The sequence below is a fragment of the Spermophilus citellus genome (assembly GCF_964194105.1).
Source record: "Spermophilus citellus genome assembly, chromosome: 1".
NCBI lineage: Eukaryota > Metazoa > Chordata > Mammalia > Rodentia > Sciuridae > Spermophilus > Spermophilus citellus.
The window spans coordinates 206412913-206429183 of NC_138182.1; positions in this window are offsets into that span (position 1 = coordinate 206412913).

Sequence of the window (16271 nt, forward strand, 5' to 3'; positions counted from 1 at the left end):
ATGGTCCCTGAGAGCCCTCTGTGTGTGCAAGCACATGTGTGTTTTAAATAAAATAAAAGTACTTTGAAAACTCTGAGGTCATAAGATTGTTAAATTCTGTTAATTTTGTCCAAAATTATTCATATTTTAAAATTCTGTTGCGACCAAAGAAATTATAACTTAATCTTAGTTATAAAGAAAATAAATAATTGGTTTGTTACTAATATGGGAAACCTTGCTGATTGATTCAAATAAACACAAGTCAGGACCTGTTCATTCACTGTGGTTAATTATTACTTGCATTTGTTTTCTACTGCTACTCTAACAAATCACCACTAACTGAGTGAATTAAAACAACAAAAATGTATTCTCTTTCAGTTCTGAATGTCATAATTCCAAAATCTAAATTCTAAACTACAAGGCTAAAAATCAAGAGATCAGTAGGTCTGTTTTCCTCTTAGAGGTTTTAGGAATAATGATTCCTTTCCATTTTCAGCTTCTAGGGGCTGTCTGCCCTTTTTGGTTTATAGTCTCAAACTCCCCTTCCATCTTCAAAGTCAACTACTGTGCTACTCCAACCTCTGTTTCCTTCATTACATTTACTTCTTTGTCTCTAAATCTCTACCTCCCTCTTTTACTCAGGAGGGTCCTAGTGATTTTGTTGAGCCTATATGGATGATCCAGTATAATCTAACACAAAATCCTTAATCAAATCACATCTGCTAAGTCCCTTTTGCTATGTAAAATTGCCATGTATTCAAAGGTTCCCGTATTTAGGACATAAACATCTTTGGAGGAGAATTATTCTGCCCACTACATTGTTCTTTAGGCATTGTAATGCCTTGTGTGTATCCTGAGATTGAACACAGTTAAGAGCAGTGGTTTGCATCGTGGGGCCCCAAATTGGTACCCCACATGTTGCCAGGGGACACAGGGCATCAAGGCATTGATGGACACAGGGCATTGCCTTAATTAGGACAGGTCTATTTGTTGTCTGGGGTATTTATCCATCTTATGAATATGATTTAATTCTCCTCGAGAGTTCCATTACTCAAGTGTGGCATTGCTTAAACAGGGAGCGATTTGCTATCATTTGAAGTTTAGATTACTTTAATGCCATACCATAAGATATCTTCTATGATCAGCACTCAATCTTATATTTGTCCCAGTATATTAAAGTTCCAAAGCCATAACCAACTTTCTTGTCTTACAACAATAAAGGTTACAATATACCAAATAAATAAACCAAAACAAGTTGAATATTTTAGCTTATTGAATTTTTAAAACTTTAATGTTCAAAATTTTTTAAAAATCATTTTTATGATGGAATTTCTTCTTTGTTGAATTCATTTATCTTCTGTAAAACAATTAGTGCTTTCTTTAACTTTATTTTTTTAATTACTTCTAAGACAAAAATTAAATGCCAGACCACTGTTGGAGATGATAATGAATGTTCCCAGAGAAATCAAATTAAACAATTAATATAAAAGACATTGTGCTTACTATTACATAATATACAATTGTGGGTGAGCTAGTGTCCTTGACCTCAAGACTTTATCCAAATAAGACAAATTAAAAGCTAAATCTAAAGTTAACCCATATTAACTATTTAAGAATAGGTGTCCCAAGTGAAGAATAATTTTTTAAAAAGTAGCTTCTGAAATGGCAGTGACTTTTAATCATGATGGTTGACAAATTGGATGCAGACATTCATTCCCCTTCTCTCAGGTTGCTGTGAAGATTGATTACTACACCATGTAACAGATAGTTAGCATAATGCCTAGTTCAAGATATTTAAGAAATTGCTACTAAATCTACAGATCATAGACTGTAAGGGAGTATCCATTAACTATTCATTACTAATGGCTCCCTGTTAGCAAATCAGGAAGAAAGTATCTTTTTTTTTGACTAAAATTTTATAGCAGATGACATTTAAATTTCTATGCATCTCAAAAGTTCGGGATAATATTGACTATAGAAAAAATATTTTGGCAAGAAAGTTAAAACTCTACATACTTTAGGCCATATTGACTTATACTTTGTGATTCTATCAAAAAGTCAATATTAGAATACATTTACAGTTGTCTCAGTTATGCATTTTTAAAAGTTGAGCACACACACAAACCATTAACTGGTAAATTAATTAATTGCAGGAGATAGACTGAACACAATCTTTATCAAAATCCCAGTTTGTTTTTGGCAGAAATTGAAAGGTTAATCCTGAAATTAATATGGAATAACAGAGAACTCGAATAGCTATAACAATCTGGAAAAAGATGGCCAAATTATGAATACACACACTTTTTTATTTTAAAACTCTCTACAAATACAATAGTCAAGACAGTGTACTAGGGGCATTAAAATTGACCAATCAATTGAATCAAGAGTTTGGAAATAAACTCTAATATTGTGGGATATCACTATTTTGGTGGTGGTACTAGGGATTAAACCCAGGGGCACTCTATTATTGAGCTACACACCCAGCCCTTTCCATTTTTTATTTAGAGACAGGCTCTCACTAAGTTGTACACGCTGACACTAAATTTGCCTTAGCTTGCTGAGTCACTTGGATTATAAGAATGTGCCAGCACACCTCCCTGGGCTATCAATTTCTAACAAAAATTCCATGTGCATTTAATGAGGAAAGAATAGTATTTTCAAGCAATGATGCTGGGACTTTAGGATAGCTGCATGCAAAAGAATAAAAACCCACCCATGCCAGACTGTACATACAAAATTCAACTCAGAATGGATCTGATCCTACATTTAAGAGGTAAAACACTAAGACTCTAGGAGAAAATATTGGAGAAAACTTCATGACCTTGGATAGGCAATTTCTTACATATATAACACCAAGCATACTGGTGTAAAAAGAAAAAAATGAGTAAATTGAATTTCAACAAAATGAAAAACATTTGTTCTCCAAAGGACACATCAAGGATAAAATTTACAAAAGGGGAAGAAAAATTTGCAAATCATAACCCAACAATAAAAAAGACACACAGTTGAATTTAACAATAGCCAATTATTTCAATAAATATTTCCCCAAAGATGATAGGTAAGTAGCCAAAAAACACTTTTAAAAAAGCTAAAAGTCAGTAGCCATTCGGAAAATGCAAATAACCCCCAAGATATCACTCTACACAATCTAGAATGACTAAAATTAAAACAGACAATAATAAGTGTTGATGGGGATGTGGAGAAATTGGAGCCTTTCTGCATTGTTGATGCAATAGGAAAATGGTACAGCCGCTATGGAAAAAATTTGGCAGTTTCTCAAAATTATTGTTATCCTACAGCCCTGTAGTTCCATTCCTAGGTATGTAAAGGAGAACTGAGAACATATATTCACACAAAACTACAGTTTTTAAGAAACACTATTTATAATAATAATAGAAAACAACTGATATGCCCATTAAGCAATGAATGGATAACACATGTGCTATACACAAACAATGGAATATTACTCAGTAACAAAGAGAAATATAGTCCTCAAAAAATCATGCTAAGTAAAAGAAGCTGAAAGCAATAGGTTATATGTTCTATGATTCATTTATATGGAATGCCTGGAGCAGACTAGTCATTAGAGACAAAAAATAAATTAGTGGTTTTCAGGGGCTAGTGGAGAGAGAAAAATGGAGAATGGTTATTAATGACTATTTGGAGTGATGGAAATGTTCTAAAATTAGTTGTGATGATCATACAACTCTGTAGATACACTGAAATGACTTAATTGCACAATTTAGGAATGTTAATTTTATGATGCTTGTTTTATCTCAATAGAACTGTTATGAAAAATGAGAAAATAATAGATATAGCACAATATTATTTAAGATGGAAATATGTAAAACTACTCATTGTTTATACATGTGCCCGTGGAGATTTGTACAAAACAAAGCTGATAATATATGCTTATCAAATTGGGGTCCTAGCTACTGCAGATACGAAGAAAGAGAAAGGAAACAGAGCAGAGCATTGAAGTTGCTGAAGTCCTGGAACACTGTACTTAAAGGGAGTACAATCAAATCCACATTCTCCAAAATCCCAAATACTAAATCCTGTCCTTACTAGGTGTTCTTTTGATACCGTATTGCCCTCTTTGAAATTCAGTACTTACTGAACTTTGGATAGTTGTGAAAGGTACAGAATCAGAGTACTGCCAACAGTTTCAAATAAGAACTGTCTGATTCTTTGAACACCACAGCCTCTGCAAAATCCAAAACTACATAGAGATAAGAACAGGGAAAAATAGCTGGCAATTCTCCAAGAGTTCTAATAGGGTGTTCATAAGTAACACAGCTGTCCAGGTTCCTCAAAGTACAGCTGCTACAGGAATGTGTGCAATTAGAAGTTTGGCAAATAGGTCCACATGAATAATGAAGATCTGTGGGTTTAAATTCCTTTGTAGAGACTCAGTTGCTCAAAGCCACAGAATACTGGAATTAAGGTCCATGTGGAAATCCCCGTGGAATGAAGTGGGGGGAGGGCAAAGAAGGAAGAGAGGGGCCGAAAATTCACTATGTCAACAATGGGAATGAGGCCTAGAGTTCATTTATACCCCATGATTTCTAGGAGCTCTGATGAGGCAAGTTCTTGAGAGACTGATATTCCTGCCCAGTGCCACTCAGCTGGTGAAGACACAGCAGAGATTTTCAACTCCAATAATGTGTTCCAGAGTAACATGCATGTGTGTCTGTGTGTGTGTTTATGTGTGTGTGTGCGTGTTCACACCACCATAAATTACCCTTATATTTCACAATTGTTAGCACTTTTAAATTTTCATATTTTTCCTTTTTTAATTTTTTTAAAAAATTTGTTTTAAATAATTATACATGAAAGTAGAATGTATTTATGCATTTTGATGTATTATATATAAATGAGATATAATTTCTCTTTTAACTATGTAAGGGCAGAGCTAAACAGTCAAACACAAAGGCCAAAGTGGAACATTATTGTTCTTTTAATTATAATTGCAAAATCCAAATGGGGAAAAGACAAAAACTTGAAGGAGTAGGAAACCCAAAAGAAGGGATGGGCATTGCAGTCAAAACCATGTTAATGAATTGTCAGGATATTTGAAATACAAATACATACATGGGATATCAAAAAGGTCTTGAGTATAATAGATAAACTAGAAGAGTGGAAGGTTATTAATTAATCTTCCTCTACCTAAAATTCATTCTCAGATTTTTGTTGGTTTCTCTTTATTTTCTGGGAAAGATGGGAAAACATAGGGCTGGGGACAAAAAGCAAGGTTGTATGTATAATCTCTTGCATGGTATTTGGCAAAGACCAGTCACTGTATTTGTAAATAAGCATGCAATTACTTCTGATATTACCAGGACAATTACTCTTAATACAAAGAATCCTTGTTTTCATATCAAGAGATCTAAGACCAGACATGCATATTTAATAAAGGATAATTTGGGCCAGATGCCATTGTGCATAGAATTTGAATGTTAATTTTGAAAACACACAATACATATTGCATTAGAGCTGGACAAACCTAATTTCCACAAACGTTAGCATGAGTATCCAGTAAGTATTAGGACTAGTGTCTTAAATATTCACCATATGCCTTCCCATTACAGAGCTCTGTGCGTATGTAAGTCTACATGTCAATTGTGCTCATATGGCTAATGAAAATGGATTCTTGCCAATTACCCTGATTTGACCAGTACATATTCCATAATGTATTGAAATACTACACTGTACTCCATAAATAATGTACAATTATTACATGTTGATCAAAATTTTTTTAAATGTTTAAAGACCCAGAAAAGTTAGTTACCCTGATTTGATCATTTCAAGTTGCAAACATGTATCAAATTATTATATAGTGTCCCATAAATTTGTACAACTAAACAATATTTAAAAATACTCAGAAAAATTAGAAATGATATCCCATCTATGTATGATATATCAAAGTGCAAAAATGCATTCTACTGTCATGTATAACTAATTAAAACAAAAAATTAAAAGATATTAAAGATAAAAATAAATAAATAAAATATGCATCTAAAAAGGGGTAAAACACATAGTTTCTGACATACACCTGCTGACCACCACATACTGCCACCAATGAGATAAGCATTAACACTTTCAGTTTGGAAAAAAAAAGTAGAAAAGAGCTGAAGAATAGTTCATACCCAGCTGAGTTTGAAAACCCCTTCCCTGGACTCACAGACATTGTCCTTTCTACTTCACACAGGCTACCTTGTAACACTTGCTCTGGGGGCAGCCAGGTTCCTCAGATGGGAAAACTTCATGCATAGGTGAAGCTCAAAAAGTGGTATCAGCTCAGGTTTTAGAGATAGAGCAACAATTCACATCAATTCTTCCCATGGAGATCACATTTTGCTAAAAATTAAAATGTTTTAGGTTGTTTGTTTTGTTTTCCCATTAAAAATCATATTTTCCAATAGGGAAACTTGATTTGTGTGTCATATTCTCTTTGGTTTAATTCACTGAATTAATTTGGATAGCCTGATTTATGCTGTAATAACATCATAATCCTGAAATCTCGGTGACATATTATAGCAAGTAGTTCTTTTTTTCTTGTTCACAAGATAAGAGCAAGTTTCACTGTGACCTACTGGGAGAAATCCTTCTTTTACGCAAACTCTCAGTGAACTGCTCAGTGATTAGAGTCAGAAATTCTGATATCTTCTGGCTTGGCCATGGCCTCATTGGTTTCACTGATAAAGAAGAAAGTCAGGGAGTCATACATTGGCTCTTCACTGTTTCATCCTTGAAGTGGCACTTGTTCTTTTATGCATGACCTATTGACCAGCATTAAGGTTCTCAAACCCTGCTAACTACAAGGATGCAGGTGTTAAACAGGGGTTTGCATACAGCCAGCAAGGAGTGACTGTCTGTGCCATAATTACTAAATCTATTCAATAATCAGGAAGAGCTCTCTATTTGTTGTTGCTGTTGTTGTTTTTAATAAAGAGGCTTTTTTACATGCTTTAAATTGGTGCATTATAGTTATACATATTGATGGGATTTGTAGTTTCCTATTCAGACATGAACACAATATATCAATATAATTTGGCCAATATAGCTTTCTAGGAATTTCCCCCTCCCTCTTCACCTTCTACCCCTTGGTTTCTTTCCTCTACTACCTCTCCTTGATTTCCATGAGATCTGCCCCCACCTTTCTTTTCTTTTTTCTCTCTAGCTTCTGCATTTGAGGCAAAACATATGACCATGGACCTTCTGAGTTTGACTTATTTTACTTAATGTAATGGCTTAAGTAAAATGTACACTTAGGCTGGTTCTATAATTTGGATATGCATGTATCGCTGTAGTAAGATAACTTTAATTCTTCAGGATAAATACCTAGGAGTGGTATAGCTGGTTTTGCCTAGTCTTTTGAGGAACTTCTATACACTGATTTCCATAGTGGTTGTACTAATTTAGAATCCTTCCAATAGTTTAAAAGTGTTCCTAAAAATAAAAACTTTTTATGAGGCTTTTTTTTCTTGGAAAGGAAGTATAACTTTGGGAATTGAGTATCATATGAAATAATTTTTAAGAATTCTGTTTGACAATAAGATAACAAATAACCCAATTAACAAATGGGCCAAGGACCTGAACAGACACTTCTCAGAGGAGGACATACAATCAATCAACAAGTACATGAAAAAATGCTCACCATCTCTAGCAATCAGAGAAATGCAAATCAAAACCACCCTAAGATACCATCTCACTCCAGTAAGATTGGCAGCCATTATGAAGTCAAACAACAATAAGTGTTGGCGGGGATGTGGGGAAAAGGGTACACTTGTACACTGCTGGTGGGGCTGCAAAATGGTGAGGCCAATTTGGAAAGCAGTATGGAGATTCCTGGGAAAGCTGGGAATGGATCCACCATTTGACCCAGCTATCGCACTTCTAGGACTATTCCCAGAGGACCTTAAAAAAGCGCTCTATAGGGATACGGCTGCATCAATGATTATAGCGGCACAATTCACAATAGCTAGACTGTGGAACCAATCTAGATGCCCCTCAATAGATGAATGGATAAAAAAATGTGGCATATATACACAATGGAGTATTATGCAGCACTAAGAAATGACAAAATCATAGAATTTGCAGGGAAATGGATGGCATTAGAACAGATTATGCTAAGTGAAGCCAGCCAAGCCCTAAAAAACAAATGCCAAATGTCTGCTTTGATATAAAGAGAACAACTAAGAACAGAACAGGAAGGAAGAACAGGAGGAAAAGACTACAGTAAACAAAGACGAATGGGGGGAGAGAAACGGGGAGAGAAGGGAAAGCACATGGAAATGGTAGGAGGCCTTCAATGATACACAAAATTATAAGAGGTTATGAGGGGCAAGGGGGAGGGAAAAAGAGGGAGAGAATTGAACAACAGCAGGGGAGGTAGAGAGGGAAGATGGGAGGGGAGGGGAGAGGAGGGTGGATAGTAGGGGATAGGAAAGGTAGCAGAATACAACAGTCACTAATATGGCATTATGTAAAAATGTGAATATGTAACAGATGTGATTCTGCAATCTGTATTTGGGGTGAAAATGGGAGTTCAAAACACAATTTGAGTCAAATGTATGAAAGATGATATATCATGAGCTATGTAATGCCTTAAATAATCAATAAAAATAAAAATAAAAAAAATTAAAAAATTAAAAAAAAGAATTCTGTTTGAGAAGAAACATAAGAAATCTAATCATCCTTCAGTGAATTTCTACACTAGGAAAGCAAATATTATTCTCCATTTAGTTCCATAAAGTGTTTTTTTCTCAATGAAATTCTAAGAGTCCTGTTGGTTTGAATATGTGGTAGCTATCACCAAACAAAAACTTGCAAATTTTGTTTCTAAAATGGCTTCCCCATAATTATCCTAGGTTTTAATTGGCTTATGCTCATTGGTTTTAAGCATATCAACAAAAGTACTGTATCCTTTTCTATATAAATATATATACATATATATTTAAATGTTACATATATGTATAAATACCATATATACTTATACTTTCTATAGATATACTACATATATATATATGTATAACTACTATATATGTATAATTTCTATACATATTACATTATTTATATATAATCATAGCTAGTTTTGTTTTATGACTGCATAAATGAAACAAAACTAAATAAAAATGTAGGATGATTAAAATTGTTTAAGTTTTCCTGGTAATACACAATAGACTTGAGGAACAAAGCAACATGACCTGGTGTTTGAGTTCTTCATCTGATGGTTCATATTTTAGAAAAGAAATTTCCCATTGCCTTCTGAGTGATATTACATTACCTCAAGAGGATATCAGATTTTGTGGGGAGATTTTTTTCAGGTGTCAGAAAAGAAGTGATAATGGATCACTATCTTTAAAAATGCTGTATCACTAACTGCAGCCATAAGAAATTTCCTAATCTGCTGTGACAAGATGGTCCAACTAGTTCCCTTGATGAGTGATAGCACTTCTATCTATGATCTTGACAATTGTTCCAGTGTAATTCTTTTTTTTTTATTCAACAAAACTTTACCCAAAAGAGAGGAGAGACAAATAGAATAGTCAATTAGAATCATGTGACAATTTGGTAGAAAATGAATGCCTCATCCAAGATGTTAGTCATTCATTTCCCTTTCAGTATAATCAAGACTATTTAGTATTGCTGATGTTTCTCTTAAATGTAATTACTCAAAGAGCAGGTGTAGAAAGGATTGAGTATTGACTACTCTTATCAGCATTCAGCTCAGAGTTTTCAGCAGGAAACCCTGTATACAAAACAAAGCCTTTTCAGTTAGTTTTATGGGATTAGCAATACAATATTTACTAAGAAATTGTCCAGTGACACAAAATTAGCACCCTCAAACACAGTGTTACCCCAATTAAATAATGTAAATAAACATAATGATTTAGGTAGCGACCTGATAATATGATACTGGCAGAATAGGTACTTCAACATCATGAAAAGCATCCATGAAAACCTACAAGTAACATATTTGCTTATGAATACCAACTATTTTCTCCTTAATATCAGGAACAAGACAAGGATATCAATTATCAGTGCTTAGATTCAAGATTAAATGAGAAGTCTTATACAGTGTAGTAAGGCTTAAAAAATAAAACAATCAAACATATTAAAAAATAGAAGAAATATTCTTAGATAACATGATTTTACATATAGAAAAATTCTATAAATTATACAAAGGACAAGCTATTGGAACTAATTATGTTTAACAAGGTCATATGATTTGAAGTCAACCTCAGATGTATTTTCATTTATTGGTAGTGAAAAATATGAAACAAACAGTAAATATTATTTACTGTGAAGTCTTGAAACATGAAATAAGGATGTCTTAAATATAATGTTTAAAATATCCACAATTAAAACAATAAATCATTAGAGAAATTTAAAAAATACTTAAATAAGTGGAAAGATGTATCATATTCCTCATTCTAAACACTCATTTTTGAAATGCCATCATTTTCAACAAAATAATTTACAGTTTCTGAGACATGAAAACTAAAATCCAGTAAGCCTTTTGTAGAAATTGGCAAGGTGATTCCAAACTTATGTAGAAATCAAGAGGCCTCAAATATCCAAAATAATTTTGACAATCAAAGTTAAGAGTTCACCTATCTGATTTTAAAACATATGGCTTAGTTCATTCTGGCTGCTGTAAAAGAAATCCTTAGACAGATGGCTTATAACAGAAATTTATTTTTCCTAGTTGTGGAGGCTGGCAAGACAAAGACGAAGATAACAGCAAATTCAGTGTCTTTTGAGGGCCTGCTTTTTTACAGGAATCCATCCTCTCACTGTGTTATCACATCTAAAATAGCAAGGTACTCTCAGGGGTCTCTTACATAAAGTTATTCATCTGATTCATGAGGAAAGATGCCCCATGATCTAATCACCTGCCAAAGGCTTTACCTCCTAGGACCATCACATCAAGGATTAGGTTTCAATGTAGGAATTGGTGGGGAGAACCTAAACCTTAAATTCGTGGCTACATACTTGAAAATGACTACAGCAAAGGCAGTATGTATTATTGTGGAGATGATCATATACACAAAGCAGAAGAGACACTCCAGCAATAAAACCAAACTTTTAGTGAATGGACTTTTGACAATAGGATTAAAGAAATGCAATAGTCATTACACAGTTTTTACAATAATTGGTATTAGAATAACTAAACATCCATGTGGGGAAAACAAAATAAGCATAGACCTTTACCCTAAATCATATAAAATCAATTAACAAAACCTAGAACTTATAGCTAAAATAAATAAATAAATAAAAAGGTAATAGTATAAAACTTCTAGAAGTAAACAAGAGAAAATCTTTGTGATCTTAGGGAAAGCATATGGAACCACAAATGAATGCTAAATTAAATCAAAATTCAAAAGTTCTTGTCTTCTATAGACACTGTTAAAAATAAATAAGAAGGTAAGTCTTCTTATGGAAAAAATACATCCAATAAAATACTTTATTTAAAATAAACACTAATAAAATACCAACTAAAATCAGCAAATACATAGCACAAAAGAAGGTAAATTTATAAACAATGAGGACATGAAAAGATGCTCAATATTATTAGTTATCGGGAAAAGCAAATTAAAAATCTTAAGGAAATTTGAAGGCACACCATTTGGATATTTTTTAATAGACAATATGAAGCATTAGCCTGAATATGAAATAAATGGGACTCCCTTATTTTGCTAGTGGGAATGCAGACAGATAGAGAGTTTTGTAAAGTCTTCTTGTAAAAAAAAATCCCAGTTTAAATCTAAGCCTGATTTTCCAAATTTATTTGGCATCTCTGTCCAAGATTAGAGTAAAAACTGATAACTTTTTGTGGTGTCGTTATTCTGTGTTTTAAGATATTGGGCAGGCTTTTATGTAGAATTGAAGTTCTATTTAGTTCTTCCTGAGAGTAAGCTGCATATTATAGTATCTACTTGTTGAATATAATTCCTATCCCCAAAGCAAATTTTATCAATTGATTTCAAAGGAACAATGAATACCGTGCATAAAGCTATAGACTAGGAATCAATTTGATTCCTAATCCTGGTTGTATTACTGTCTTTGTGTCCTTGAAAAAGTAATGCACATAGTATGACTTTCAATGCTTTACATTGTAGACTAATTCTAAACAAAATTAGAAAATTCTAAAATAACATTCACCTACTTCTTTGTATCTTGTTCAGTAGTGGACACATGATAGTCTTACTAAATACTTTTCAATGCTTTACTGAAGAAGAGAAAAAAAGATTTGACTTAAGAGAAAGAGAACAAAATCAGACTTAAGTGAACAAAATTAGCCCACAAAAGGTTATCTATTCAGATAAGTGGATAGATTATAATAATTTACTAGTTATACAATTTCCACATAAATCTACATCTCCTGAGAAGGAAAGAATATGGAAGGAAGTTAATTCACGTCTATGTGTCTCCCCATTGCTAGAAAAACCAGGGATTGTAGGAATATCCCTCAACACTGTAAGAGCTGTATATGCTAAACCCAAGGCCAGCATCATTTTAAATGCTAAAAAAGTGAATGCATTCCCTCTAAGAACTGGAACAAGACAAGGAAGCCCTCTTTTACCATTTTATTCCTTGAAACTCTACCCAGAGCAGTTAGACAGAAGAAATAAATTAAAGGCCTACAACTGAAGTCAAACTATCACTATTCACAGATGACATAATTCTATATTTAGAAGAGCCAAAAAAAAATTCATCATAAAACTTCCCCATTGCTTTAAACTTGAGCAGAGTGAAGATCCTCAGGGTAGAGCACCAGTAATGCCAGTGGTAAATGAAGGCCCTTGTTAAATTGTGGCTGAAATCTCACAGATCACCACTCTCCCTTGCTGACATATGGGCATTGGTTTTAGAATTTAAAAAAAAAAAATTACTCTTAAATGAAAAGATACCTGACATTATGGTTAGAAAATGTAGCCAATGTTCTTTTAGTTTGACTTCTGATGTTAATAATTCATCATAACACTGGCAATTTTCAGAGCTGAGAATTCTTACTTTTTTCCACAGTCAGTTAATAAAATAGTATCCTATAAATACATTTTTAAAAATTATAAATTAAACTAAATTAAAGGTGAATAATAAGAAATCAAACAATTCCTATGGTCCTTGTTTTGTATTTTATAGATCATAAAGTCAGTTCTTTCTCCTGAGGTGGGGTGAAAATCAGTGTCATAAAGTACATAACCACTCTGAATTATATTTATAAAACAAAACAACTCTGAATCTTACATTATTTCCAAGCAATATAAAAAATAAAAATCTCTGATATTCAGTCTTAAAATTATTTCTGCTTTTTTTGGACATTCTACTATATATGAAGCATTGAATGCATTGCACAAATGGTTATTTGTACAAAAGAAACCACTTAATTAACATAGTACAATCAAGCATCTCCATGGAAAAAAAGAAGTTATTTCTATGATGATATATTTAATGATGACTATATATATCAAATAAAGTTTCTTTAGTTGATAAATTCTCTCTGGTATGAGTCTACATGTTTTTTTTTCTATGAACAATTCATAGTATTTATTTTCTATTTAAATTGAAAAGACAGCTTCAGTAGCAATTATGCATGTGTTATTAAGAATTTTATTTTTAAATAAAATTTTAATTTTGACAGAAAATTAAAGAAACATAAGTTAATTAGCTCTGTGAGAGATATGAGGATTTAAATTGATAAGCAATTTGGACATTGAAAGGAATACCATTTCTTTAATAAAAGGTACTGAAAAAACAAATGTATATATGGGGAAAAAATAAACCTTAACCCATACCTCATGCCAATAAAAAAGAAAGCTCTATAAAGAGCTGTTCTCCTGGGGCTGGGGTTGTGGCTTAGTGGTAGAGCTCTTGCCTGGCTTGTGTGAGGCACTAGGTTCGATCCTCAGCACCTCATATAAATAAATAAATATTAACAACTAATAATTTTTAAAAAAGAAAGAAAAAAGAACTGTTCTCTGCAATGGATACCCTGGGCAGATCCTTAGTAGGTGAGGATGAAACCCTCCAGGCAAAAAGAGAATGAATCAGATCATTTAATGGAGATAATTAATTCATACCCCATCACAATCACTGTAATCAAAGCCATTACAGTCTTATACTTCCTATCACTCAACCCAGCAGGAAGTTTTCCTTCAAATAAAAAACATCCAGATAAGTGAAAATGTTCCCTGAGGCTAAAATAGTGATTTCTTTCTACTCACACCTAGGGAAAAACATATCTGCATTTTTGATGATTAAAACAACAAACTAAAGAAGTGTGATAGAAATTTGAGGCTTACCTGCCCTTCATTGTGATTAGCATTTTATTTTATTTCTTTAAATATTATTTTTTACTTGTTGATATACCTTTATTTTATTTATTTATATGCGGTGCTAGGAATTGAACCCAGTGCCTCATACATGCCAGGCAGTGCACTACCACTGAACCACAGCATGATTAGCATTTTATTTTCACATGTGAAATGGAGTTTAATTAAAAAACCACAAGGTAAGGGGCTGGGGTTGTGGCTCAGTGGTAGAGCACTTGCCTAGCATTCTTGGGGCCCTGGGTTTGATTCTCAGCACCACATATAAATCAATAAAATAAAGGTCCATTGATAACTAAAAAAAAAATTTTTTTAAAAAGGTAAAAAACCTCACCTTTGGTATAGATGCATTTCAAAAAACTTAGAATTTATTTTTCTTGATATTAAACACTTAAAATTATCTTCAGTGTTTGTGTGTCTAGTTTACATGGCTTTTCCCATTACTATTCCTTGTCTCTCTGACTATGTAGATCTGGGATCTGAGAGCTCATTCATCTCTTGTCATTTATTTCCATTATGTTTGTCTATCCTAGGGACTCTCATGTGGCCTTACTCAAATATAAGTAGGTCTTGCATGTAAACATCTTTATTAAGATAGTATTTTAATCACAAATGATAGTTTTAAATTAAATGTTATATACTCCTATATTGTGAATTTGATTCAGCCATCAATATTCTATTAAAATCATTTATAAGAAAGAAAATGCTTGAACAATTTATCCATATTTACATGCCCAATTAATTCTTAACAAATTCAATGGGGAAAAGAATGTCACTTCTTCAATAAAAGGTACTGGAAAAAATGAAAATATATGGGAAAAATAAACCTCAACCCATACTTCATGCCAAATACAAAAGATAGCTCTATACAATTTCATTACCTAGGTGATTGGACGAAAAAGTAAGGGTCATAAAAGACAAGAATTGCACTTAATCCGAATTTAAAAGTCCTATGCTCATCAAAAGATGTTAACAAGTGAGCTTCACATTGAGATAAAGTTTTAAAACTCAATTACAAACATCTATATCTATCAATGCATACATATTATATACACAAATACACATATATAAGAATATGTTATATTATAGTACAATATGTCAGAATAAATGTACAGTGATAATTACTGTACATTTAAAAAGCATGAACAACACAAAAGTAGGCAAAATTCTTGAACAGATGAAAAGAAGCCACACACGTACAAACTAGAGAGTCATGAAATTAACAGGCTGACAGTTCCCACTGTTGTGGAGCAAGTGGTCCTCTCACACAATTTTGATGGAAGTGAAAAGGATACAACCATTTTGAAAAAAGTTTTGACAACTACTTATAATTAATCCATCTAGAGACGTAAGACACAAGGAAAAATATGTTTGCAAAAATATTTATACAATAAAATAATATAAGGTGCATCTCTGCCTTCAGGAATTATTCATTCTACATATGTATTCCTGCATAAAAGTCTACAGATATTTACTAAGAAGCTCCTATGGTTATATGACTGTACTGGCAAAAACAAAAACATGAGTCACACTCTTACAGATTGTGGGACTCACAATCTAATTAAGAGGAAGAGGTTGAACATATGAAAATCTTAACAGTATTATACAGCACATGATCCAGTATCAAATGATCAAGTAACAATAAAATATCACAGTTTTAAAATGATTAGCTAGGATGTTTCCAAATGTGCCACTGACCTGACTTATTTTCCTTCCCTCACTTCTCCATGCAAATACATTCAACAATTGTTTTTATTTATTTATTTATTTTTATTGGTTGTTCACAACATTACAAAACTCTTGGGATAGTAGGGGATAGGAAAGGTAGCAGAATACAACAATTACTAATAGGGAATTATGTAAAATTGTGGATGTGTAACCAACGTGATTCTGCAATCTGCATTTGGGGTAAAATTGGGGGTTCATAACCCACTTCAATCTAATGTATGAAAT